At 47.6% G+C, this 12,247-nt stretch overlaps 1 long non-coding RNA gene across 1 annotated transcript in view; it reads right to left on the bottom strand.

Moving 5' to 3' along the window:
- LOC135895939 (uncharacterized) overlaps positions 1 to 12,247 on the bottom strand; it is a 75,964-nt gene that overhangs the window by 4,462 nt on the left and 59,255 nt on the right. Inside the window, exon 2 of the long non-coding RNA XR_010562525.1 lies at positions 1,478 to 1,590. This is a non-coding gene — a long non-coding RNA (uncharacterized lncRNA). The remainder of the gene's footprint in view (positions 1 to 1,477; positions 1,591 to 12,247) is intronic.

Genomic DNA, 12,247 nt, shown 5'->3' with positions numbered 1-12,247 from the left:
GACAAACGTCGAGTTTGCTTTTCAAAGCTTACGTCCGCTACATGACAGCAAGACTTGCTAAGGGCATTCTTGAAGCACAAAGTGATAATGGCCCGCTTAACAAGCTTAGAATGTGCGGACGTATACGGTAGAAGTGGCTTGTTGGCTCGCGGCTCATACGACCAACACGTGTGGCGGTCCTGAAAGCTCAAGCGAAGATGAAGAAAACGAAGAGACCTATCTACCGGCATCTTATGAGTAGTTTGAAGGGGAACTAAGCACTTATGAAATGTTTCTAACGCTTTCTTATTTTCCAGAATGAAGGCATCAGAAGAGCAGTCAATGAAAATTAAAAAGTCATCAACGTATCTAAATATTTAAAGAACTGCAGTGCGTTGCACTTCTAATAAAATGTCACGGTCTAAACAGGATAAAAACAAGTCACTAAGAATGTGAGCAATTCAAGAGCCAAGACAAACACCGCTCTTCTGCAAAAAACATTGGTTATCCCGAGTGATGCAGGTGGAATTAAGATAAAGTTGTAAAAGTTCTAAAAACTGATTGCAAGACATGCCGGCCTCATTCTGGAATGAAACAGCACCATACTTATCAATACATTGCTCAACACAGGACAGTACGCTTATATGCGGCAAAGAATAATAAACATCCTTTACATCGATAGAAAACACCTGAAGACCACGGTCGGAATGTGATTTCAAAAATATCAATCACAGTATCTGAGCTTGGGTTAGTAGCTCTTGGGTATTGGCATCACGATTTCATGGTGCAAGAGGGCTTGTATTTTTGTAATTGTGTTTTTCCCACTCCGGTTCTATTAATTTTCTATTATCTGGAGAGCCGAGTGGCTGGCCCCGGCGAGAACGAAGCCAAATCGTTGTGCGAGTCAATGAGGACGCGAAAAGTTTATAAAGTGGAAAGAGTTGCAAAAAAAAAAGAAAAACATGATACCGGCTGTACAAGATGCGTACGCTCGGACACAACGCCACTGATACTATGCTGTGCCTTTGGTTCCTTGTGTAGCAATGCGCAGTAAGCCACTCCAGGAGAAATGACCATATACAGGGAGCAATGTGTGGCTTCCGCGGCGGAACAACGAACCCGTATTTTTGTCTCCAGGAGAGCATACACTTAGAATCGAAATCGACACGCCAGGGTCGGGCATATCTGATGTGGCCACTGCGACGTCACACATATAAAAATGGTAATAAGATTAAGCTTCAGGTAAACAATCCTCGGAGGAAGAAGCGTTTTACACCTATATGTTCGTAGCAGTCGTATAGTGGGTTATCGCGAGAAAACATCAAAACCCTTTGACGTCGGCCGTGTTAGAATTCCGATCGCATTGTGGAAGCAACATAAAAACTTGCACAGAGGAAGCAAGATTGCTAAGCTCACTTTGGCATTTGGTACTTCACGCACGTACGCATGCGAGTGTCTCCGCAACAAGTTAGACACTTAGTGGACAATTTTAAATCACCTGGGGCGTCAGCACTGTTCATGACTTGTTCTTGACGCACGATGCGCTGCTTCCATGGATTCTTCTCGTCCGTATTCCAAAGCGATTGGTCTTTTCTGCTTCAGTGCAGCGAACTGTGTGCAAGAGAGCGCAATACGTCACGATTGATGTTTCAGGCGGCCGAGTACACTCTCGCCCAGTATAAACTAGAACGCGCGAGCTTTTTCATCATCGCTTCTCTCAGAACGCGTCGCACCGTGCTCACCCTCCCTCTGCCATTTAATATATTTTCATCTAAAGCTTCCGTTGAGACTGTCATAGAGTGGCTTCGAGCATTGCACTGACTCGCGCGTCAGTGATAGCACGCGATCGTCACACTCCGATTTTTTTTTCTGGCGTCTACAGGAGCCCTTGCAAGACCCGCCGTGGTTGCTCAGTGGCTATGGTGTTGGACTGCTGAGCACGAGGTCGCAGGATCGAATCCCGGCCACGGCGGCCGCATTTCGATGGGGGCGAAATGCGAAAACACCCGTGTTCTTAGATTTAGGTGCACGTTAAAGAACTTCAGGTGGTCGAAATTTCCGGAGTCCTCCACTACGGCGTGTCTCATAATCAGAAAGTGGTATTGGCACGTAAAACTCCATAATGATGATGAGGAGCCCTTGCAAGCAAACGCGATGTACAAGACGTCGCGCTTCATTTGGTGCGCGCTTCGAAGTACTCGCAACAACTTATGGTGTAAATCATGAATCATGAACTTCGAGGGGTTGAGGACTCACAAAGCCCCCCCCCCCCCCCTCCCTTCCCCAAAGAGAAAAGATAGAAAGAAAGGAAAGCGGAACAATAATTTTGTTAGTGCTGTTTTAAAAATTCATTGGAGGAGAAAACATGGGGTAGGGGGCACACGCACTTTTAGCAGCAATGGACGTCACGAATCCTAACTGCTGTAACAGTGCCTGGCGCCTTCATCAAATGTGCATGCTCGCGCACAGGGACGCCATAACATCGCACGTTCTGGTATCTAATGACACTGACCCCTTGTATGAATAGAGTGTTGCGCCGTAACGTCATTCCACACGCACACACACACAAAAAGAAATGGCCAGCTAGAAGAAGCCAACATTCGTTCCCGCGGGGCCACAACGAACTGTCTCTATGACTTCAAAAAGAAAGCTCCTTGGCCAACATCATGAACAGAAAGGTAAGTGTTGTCAAGTGTAGGTTGTGATATAGGAGCGTATCGACGTCATCCTTATAACAGCGCAATAAGATAAGGCTTAAGACAAACAGCCGAGGAAGAAGCGCCAGTAAGATATCGCGAGGAAATATCTAGAAGCTTTGGCATCGGTCGTGTCGGAATGTCGGTCGCCCCCTGCAGGCGCATCGAATATTGCGCAGAGGAAATGAGATTTCTGGGCTGATCTTGCGTTTGGTACTTGGCGCACGTATGCGCTATATAGCTTGTGTCCCCGCAGCAACTTGCGATACTTAAAAGGCAATTCTGACTTTTTCACGGGCGTCATTCGTGCGCACGGCCTATTCTTGACGCACGCGCGACTGCCTTCGGCTCGTTAATGTACAGGCGCGGCAAAGCAAGTGCCCTTTTCTACAACAGCGGCGCGAAGTGTGTGTAATCACAGACGAGCTGTTTCCTAACGCTGTGCTTGGAACTCTATAGAGGTGCTGTCAAAAGGTGTTTGACACGTTCAGATAACCCCCAAGCCGTTTCTTTACGCCGGAAAATGTTTTAGTTGAACTTGTTCAAAATGTTTATTCCTGAAGACAGGAGAAGCTTATCGTGGGGCAAATGGTCAGATAGCAAACTGTGGGGAGACCGAACGAGCAAGTGCGCGCATGCCGCCTTGGCACGAGCCGGCACGCAGTTTCGTCACAGACTAACCTAATATGGTTAAGATGCTTTATGAGGATATCGTGCCTGCTAAATCGACGTATCATCATTATTACCATCATCATCATCATCATAATCATGCTAATTATAATCGTCAACAGCACCACTACCACCATCACTATCAACTATCCTCCTCCTCCGGTCGTTCATCCTTTTTCTATCTTTCTTTCTTAGTTTGTTTCTTTGTTATCAGAGGTGATGGGGAATGGTATTGGTTGATTGTTCCTTTCACAGTGGAAGGAGGAAGAAATAAAAAAGGTTGCTGATGGCACTGTAAATTTAACTTATATGGCGATTAGTTTTATCCACTCGAGTCCTGACCCATTCCCCATAGTGCGTATGAGCCACAAGTTGAGAGGAAAACAACAGCCGTCTAGCTTGGGCGGCCTACACCTGAACGTCGGTCAGCAGATGGATAGGGGAATACAGGACAGGGAGAAAGGATAGCAGATACAATAGAGCGGCAGGAGGAAATTACCCTATACAGTTATTCACAAGTAGCAATTACATGTCAACATTTCACCAATAATTTCCTCGCGTGAGCCAGCATGAGCTAACAAAAGGAGAGGCCTGAGCGAAGAGAATCTGATAAGGCTAGTCCGCGCCTTCTTGTTATGCCATTTCACGTACGTTGCGGCCATGCACGTCTGGAAGAGGGCCGAGCGAGTCAAGATAAATGTCATGATAAGGAGGGGGATCAAGAGCGCGCTCGGTCTACCAAACTACAGACGCACTGACCGATTCCTGCAGTTGGGTATTCATAATACTCTTGGAGAAACTGCAGAAGCACACGAAAGGGCACAGATTCTCAAGCTCTCCGGCAGAAGGGCGGGCAGACGACTCCTAACATAGATGGGCGTCTTCCCGGTCATGGTCGAAGACGCTTACCAGGGCCTTCCGAAAGAGCAGAAAGACAAAATCGTCATACCCCTCGCCCCGCGCAATATCGATACCCAGCGCAACGTAGAAAGAAGGAAGACCAGGGCGGTGGCGCTCCTACGCCGCGCGACAGAAATTCCCTGGTGGCAGCTGCTTCGTTGACGCAGCCTAGTATGGCAACAGCAACAATTTCACAGTAGTGTCGATCAACCACAGGGGTTCGACCGTTAACACCGCTTCGGTACGAAGCACGTCGTCGCGTGCGGCGAGAGCAAATGGCCATTGCCTTGGCCCTCCTGGACGACAAACATGCCAATATATTCAGCGACTCCAGGGCAGCCATCTGGGCCTTCAGCGTTGGCGCCGGGTGTAAGGAAGCCTGTCGCATCCTTGACGGCAAAAGCATCGCCACCCACACTCTCACGTGATTCCCCGCTCAGGTGGGATCCATAATGGGAGGCCCCACAAAGCCTTCCGAGTCGGTATGGATGACAGCGCGGCTTGCAGACACTGCGGCGGCGAAGAGACTATCGAACACGTGCTTTGCCACTGTCCTCGATACAGCGCGCACCGGCTGTCACTAGCGACCGCGTTGGCGCGCCTTGACGACAGGCCGCTTTCAGAACAGTCGGTTTTGGAATGCCGACGTGAACTGTCGTCGCAGCAAAAGTCGGTCAAGGCTCTGTTGACTTTTCTACGTGACAGTGGCCTATTAGAAAGACTCTAATGACCCCATTTCGTCCCTTCTCATATTTTTTTTTCTCATGCTTTCATTTTTGTCACGCTCTTCTTTCCGTCTTTATTTCCCCTTTCCCTTCCCCTAGTGCAGGGTAGCAAACCGGACGTTTTAAGTCTGGTTAACCTCCCTGCCTTCCTTTCATTTGCATCTCTCTCTCTCTCCCACAAAGCTCAACGAGCTGGCCCACTCCAAGGCGCGAGGTCTCGCTTTCCGCGACCATGGAGAACTCCAACGCCGGCCCGCATTGGTGGAGAACAGAGATTAACCGACCACATACAATGAAATTGCGCAGCACTTTTATCTCGGCAGGAGAGACTTTCCCCTTCCACACAAGAAGTTAAATAGAGCGCAGGCATTGACCCTCAGATTATTGCAAACAGGCTCGTATCCCAGCCCGGCTTCATTCCACAAGCTTTATCTCGACACCTATGCCACTAGTTCTTGCAGGCACTGCAACGACATCCCTAGCCTAGACCATGTGCTCTGGAGTTGCCCCTCGTTACGAGGCACAGAACAAATCAATGAGGAGAAGTGGCTCTACGCTATCAAGAGCCCCGATGCCGGGACGCAACTATGGGCTGTCCAGAGGGCCCACGATGCGGCGGTCGGGCATGGCCTGATTGTCCCAACGTGGGAGCAGGCCCGCAGCACGTTGAGTCGCGTACCTCAGGACTTTCATTAGAGTTTTGCATCCATCCATCCATGAGCCACTTCACTGAGTGTTTTATGCACGGCTCCCGCACACTGTCACTGTGTTATTTGGTTGTACAGGAGCCGGGTTGTGAGAAACGACTGCGCTAAGAGACAATCGCAAAATGTTTTGTGAGTTGCCTGACACGCGCGAGAGCGGCCGCGAGGCAAGCTTCTCTGTTGGCCGGCAATCCGTGCGTGTGGTAGCAGCTGAAGAGTTCCTTCCGCAGTGCCACGAATTCACTGCACCGCAAGAGCAAGTGTTCAAGGGTCTCCACTGCAATGCAGCATAGTCTTGGTGCCGAGACAGGAGCCTCATTCTCCGTCAGTCCAACTTTTCCCTTCCAGTGTCCGTCCACTACAAACAAAGCGGCGGACAGAAACAAACAGGAAGAGGGATGCCCATCGCTTCAATGAGACGCCGAACTGGATACGCTACGTTTTCCAAAGCAAAAGAATCCTCGGAAGTGATCGACCCAGAATGCGCCCCCTGTATGCCCGCTGTATGCTACTTAGCTCCAATGCAACGCGGTGGCCCTTGAATGGCACTCATGAAAGCCCAGAACAAACGGACAGCTCCAGTCACCAATTTATTGCGAATGGCGAAATCGCTATAGCAGAGGAGCTTCTGTCGAAGGTGCCAAAGGGAACTAACCAAGATGTGGGATGCGCACGCAAGCGCCTCTGTAGCCTTTCTGGAGGCTAAAAATAGTTGTAAGAAGAGGCAACGCTCCCCGCAAAGCCTTCTCTCCCTGGCGGGCGATCGTTTGTCATAGAAGGGAAGACCTCGCAGACTTTGTCTGTGCTCGTTTGCACGACGACGGGCGTGATTTACGGGCACGCGCCCGGTGACCGCTTGATGCGCTTTAGAAGCCCACGGCTCGCGTGCAGTGCTGAATAACTGTCCTCTTTTGTGTGCGCGTGTGTGTGTTGATTTGCCGGGAAAGCCCCCAATCGCTATGCTGCAAAATGCGTTGCAAAAGATGAACAGTTTAATTATGTTTATAGTTAACCGCGTCATGAAAGCTACGCTTCAAATTGGTTCCACAATATGTGTTAGACATGGAAACTTACTAAAAAAACTTTCTGAAGTGACTTAGTGTTACAGATTACGTAAGCGAAGCGGCGAGTTGCAGGAATGGCGTTGTGGCGAATATGAAAGCTGCTGTAATTCCCCTGATATAGTCAGCTGGCCGTCAGCATTTGTCTGGTATTTTCAATGCTCGTCCCGTGCCATGAGTGGGGCTCCTGCATTACGAATGCTTACCAGCTTGCCCAATTTGCAGTCCTAACAGGACCAGCCGATGTCAAAGAAGATACAAAATAAACGCGTGAAGCGTATGCCTTCAAAGCTTTCTCAATCGACACAAGCGGTTATATAGGTGTCAGAGTATCTTATTCTAAGTAATCCAGAAAAGCCTTGAAGAAGACAAGTCCACTTGTCAAAACGTTGGCTCCTGCATTCACCTTGTTCACGTTTTGCTCATCGTCTTATTCTCAGTAAGCGCTTGTAGTTTCACTCAGAAAGGTATGTGGCTCGCACTCTCGCAAGGTCCCTTCAAAATATTCTGACGATGGCCCCGTTATCACAAGTTGCTGTACGTCACATGACAAAGGAAGCCAGAACTTTAACACTTTATGAGGTTCGCCTTGCCCGGACGAGAATTTTTCGAGGACGAGAATGTTCACAGCTTTCGTTTCGAGGGCTCAGGACGCGGTTCTGCTCGGTGGCGAGTGAATGATAATCTAAATTTATATCGCATTGCACTTAACCTCAAGAAAATACTTAGCTAACGAAAATGGGAACGTTACACAGAAGTACGCCTTATATTTGATCTTTATTAATCTCCTGGATAACAATGTAAGATTATGGATCATTTGTATACAATAACGCACTTCGTTACGCTGATACACTTCGGTTAGCGTTCTTTTTTTTTTGCCTTTTTTTTTGACACGGGAACGTGAAAGTGTGCCTTTGATTACAACTACGGCTTAAGTTTTATGGCGCTATTGTTCTTCACGGTTGTGTAAATGTCAATATTCTAACATGAAACGTGCTTCTGCGCTCGTCCACTCGTCTGAAAAACCTACATACATGCTTGTTCTTAGGATGCTTGGCACGCTTTACTTTTTTCGATCACCTTCCTCACAAGTAGTAGCCGCAGTGCCACCTGAAGATGTTAAAATCTCCACCGAGTTCCGTCTCATGTTGAAATTGAAGCATAATGAGAAAGCTGATGGCTTCTGGCGCACGAAGCGCAGTCATGTTCTCCAAAACTGAGAACCGCAAATAACCTGCAGCACACAAAACACGCAATACGAGATCAATTTGGGACATTCTACAAAACTCTAGACATCAGCCCTGCGTGATTAAAGGACGGACTTGCCAAGTGGCTGCCCTCTTGTATCCAGTTGGAACAGACTCCGCCTACACAAGTATGGACAAAACCAGGGGCCGAATTCACAAAGCTTCTCGTTCGTAAGTGACCTCTGTCATTGGATGGCCGCCCTCCCTTATGATATGGCCGACATCAGGAATAGCTACAATTAGTTCTTGCGAGCAAGCGTAGCGTAAGAGGGTTTTATATGAATAAGGATTCTGGTTACGCGAAAGCGGCAACGCCGCGAAGTGGGCCAACGACGCTGTCACAGAACGCGTCCACTGCTGTTACACCACAATAGCTGCCAGCAGCTGGTCAGCTAAACTGGCCACGAACAAAATAAGCAGAACACCCGTCCTTGAAGAACAGCGGGCTCCCGCGTGCACAAAAAAGACGCCCTCCGTATCCGTATACCTAATCCGTCCCTCCTCTATTTACGCGGGGCGCTGACTACTCGCTACGAAACCCTTTGTTCGTAGTTGCTCGGACGGCCGGTTGTTGTCCGTCACCGGAGCCGATTCTCTCTCCGGTTTCCACGGAAGACGATGCGCGACTCTCGTTGGCTCAGGGCCCGATTTCGTCGCCTGTAGTACAACCGGGGTTCCAGGCATCCATCAGCGCCAGTTCGCGCCCCCAGCAACAGCAACAGTATCCGCGCTGCTGGTCATGTTTTCCCGTCTTTCCTTCCTCTTTCTTTCTTTCCTGGCACCCCAGCGGCCCCAGCTGCAGCGACTGACCCCTTTCCTTCCCATCTCCGAGTTGTTTCTTTGCCCCGGTTAAACAAAGGCTCACTCTCACAGCGCTTCGTGGCTGTCTTGTATAAACGGTGTCCAGTGACCTTATTCAGCGCCTCGCAAGGGTGTTCGCGTATCATATTTCATCCGTGTCTTACACTGCGTATTTTCATCCTCAAACGCACAGATTCATTTATTTTGTCTTTCCTGTCAGTGAACGCGTAGTGATAATGACTTTCGAGTTAACCTATACCTTTGATCTAGCACGATGTTATGTAGTGCTTCCATACCTTGCAAGTGTTTCGTGCTTTCCAGCGCTGTGCGTAAGCTGTTGCAATGCTCCTTAGGTCTCCCGCTGTTAACCACTGATGACAGGTTATGAATGCGGTTCGATTGCTCTAGAATAAACGCTCGTGCGACGCATTACTTATGTCATTTAACATTTGTGCCCTTGTTTTTACGTACCTTTCTTCGTCGCTTGTGCTTATTATTGGTGTCGCTTGGATAACTGGCCCTTCGCTAGCTTATTCTGGCGCGTGCTTGCCTATTTTTCAATGCCCTACTTCGCCAATGAAGAACAATAAGCTCCACAAAATTTATACGGGAACACAGAACGTGCGCACCACACAAAACGAAGTGAGTTTGTGGATTGGGCCGCTGCACTTTCGAATTAAAACGAATCGGTGTCACGGGGTGCACAACCTTTCTCCTATGCAATGGCAAGCGCCATTTCCTCTTAAAACGACGACGACAACAACAAATGTCTTTAAGAAACTTTATTGTAAACGGCAGAGGTTTCTCTGGGGGTCCGCCTAGCGGGCTACTCCACGTGAATGCAATGACAAATAGAATGGTACGCACTAGACACACAGACGTATAACACATAAAGCACACACCACTCACTACATGCTACAACATCGTCCTCACTGACTGCCACATCACGAGCATTCTTCGAGTGTTGCTGTGACCGCTTGGCTAAATAATTATAAAAAATTGAAGGCACCCTTACCGGATACATTTATCTATTATTATTTTTTTTTTGCACAACGATGTGCACGACTGGAGTAAAAGTGTTGAGCAATCCTAAATTTTAAGATTGTGTAGTCGAATGCACATTGGGCATTTTTTTTCTTGCACACAGAAGCTTTGTCGATTGCAAGACAGTGCGTAGAGCTTTCATCAACGCACTGAGTAAGATAATCAATGATGAGTAGAACCTAATTAAGCTTCCAAAGCCTAAATTTGTGTTATCTGTATTCTATCGTCGCTAAGCGCGTGAGCTCAAGCACGAACGAAAATAAATAAATAAAAGCGAACAGAAAAGAGTGAAGAAACAAAGCCATGATATAGCTCTGTAGGATAGATGCGGTAATAGCGGGATGCTATCAGCTTTCACAAAACTGGGATTTTTTTAACGTGCACCCAAAACATGATAACCGAGCACTTTTGCATTCCGTGGGTCTCGCAACCACTGAAGCAATGGTAAAATTGCAGTGAAGCGGTCAGTACATGAGGCCTAATCAAGTTCAGAACAGAGCAAAAAATTCCGAATGATACGTTGTGACGGGCTCGCCATTACGCAATAAAGTTCCCAGCTGAAAATTCGGCAGCCTTACTCTGTCACGCACTTACTGGCCTATACCTGTCGATGCAGTCGATCTATTCAAAAAGATGAAAATAGGAAAAACCCATTCACAGAGTTCCTTTTGATTTGTTATTATTGGCCAAGTCATGATAAACGAGTTTCTTAGGAGGGCCGCGGCTTGAGCCGTAGCAGCAATTGCATTGGCTCTCACCCTATAGTCCATGCATCCTACAAAAGCGGACAGAAAAAGAGCGAGACAGAGACAGAGACACCGCGTCAAATACACGCAGAAACAAAGCGTAAGTAGTGTATGTTGCAGCATAACTGAATGTTCTAAGCACGTGAACGGCACAGTTATGCTATTGCTGCATCACATCGACCGTTATGCATAAAACGTAACTAAGGTCCGTGCTCAAGCAACGAAGATAGCCATGGGCTTGCTGCGTAACGTATTCACCCAGGGCACTCGGGAATTGCCTCATGGGACTTGGAGCGGCGTCTTTGAGAGGCGCAGCTGTGGGTGGTGGTATCGCATCGTTGTGCTCAGGGGGACGCTAGGTATCCGCGCCACGCTCTAGCCTTCGTGCCTGTGGAGGGCGTAGAAGGAACAAAGCAGTTTTATTATTATGTTTATTTGTTAATATGAAGCATTCTTCGCCTCATTCGTGAAGCGTTGTGGTAGGTAGGTACATTCCTGGGTCTCGCCTCGCTTTAACAAAAAGAAATTCTTGTGTGACAGATGGTTGAATCGAACCTTTGCCGTGGAGCATAGCAGCCCACTACTCTACCGCTAGGCCACGATTTCTTTTTATTTATTGCCTCGTATGTCACAGCGATTACGAGCTAAAAAGAACAGAATAACAAGATCATTTTACCGTGAACCGTCTGCTGTTTGCTGATTACATGTCATCAGTATTTCTGCATGTGTAGCAAAAGTTCAAATCTGGGAACTTACTCCAGTACATGTGTCTGCATCTTCTGCACTTCGCCAAAATGGGACGCAGATTCGTAAACAAATATTCGCGAACAGGTCTAACATCAACATCTGCATTGTGTACATCCGTCAGAGTTCACCACACGCTGTGCAGGCCCACGAGCATAACTAGATCAAAAAGCACGCCGTTCTCGTTGTCAACCATGCGATAAAGGATTCCATGCGGACTTAATAGCCACTTTTTTTTCAGAGTTCTTTGTGAGATGTCCTAGAGAATCACACCACTACAGCAATCTGCAGTCAGGTGTCCGGTTGTGTCAGTTTTTTTTGCATAATAAATAAGGAGTAACCCAAGGAACAAATGAAGCCCTATCTTCTAACCATGTTCTGACGGGTAAGATTCCTGTGCGATGTATAGAAAAAAAAAAGGCGGTTTTGGCCCGTGGTGCTACGATCATTCTTTTAACGCTTTTCAAAACATCTTTTCCTGGGCCATCATAGTATAGTTCACGGTACAATTGCACAGGAAATAACACGTCACCGAGGTTGTTGTACAGTTTCTTACATCACACTTCGCTCATATATTGCAAAGAAGAACTCACGGACAAGAAACGGCAAGATGAAATCACTTCTTTTAACTATTCCCGTACTGGTCCTTGCATACAGGACGAAGACACGAGGAATTCCAGTACCGCATTACTCAGCCTCAGTTGAATCATAGTTCTCAGAAACGTGTAGTCTGCATATCGGAGAAAAAACAAATCGACTGAGGTACGAGTTGTCTTACAAACAAGTGCACTAAACCCAGCGCGCACTCTTGTGAAAAGATTGTTACGTTTCTTTCCCACGCAGCGCTCCAAATAGATACCGCGAACCCGCTCTGCATATTTTGCACATTTAACCTGCTGCATCGCAAAACTCGCATTACATACCCCCATAG

The sequence above is a fragment of the Dermacentor albipictus genome, chromosome 2 (assembly GCF_038994185.2).
Source record: "Dermacentor albipictus isolate Rhodes 1998 colony chromosome 2, USDA_Dalb.pri_finalv2, whole genome shotgun sequence".
NCBI lineage: Eukaryota > Metazoa > Arthropoda > Arachnida > Ixodida > Ixodidae > Dermacentor > Dermacentor albipictus.
The sequence above is the reverse complement of the archived record's forward strand: the minus strand, read 5'-3'. Positions and strand labels throughout refer to the sequence as shown.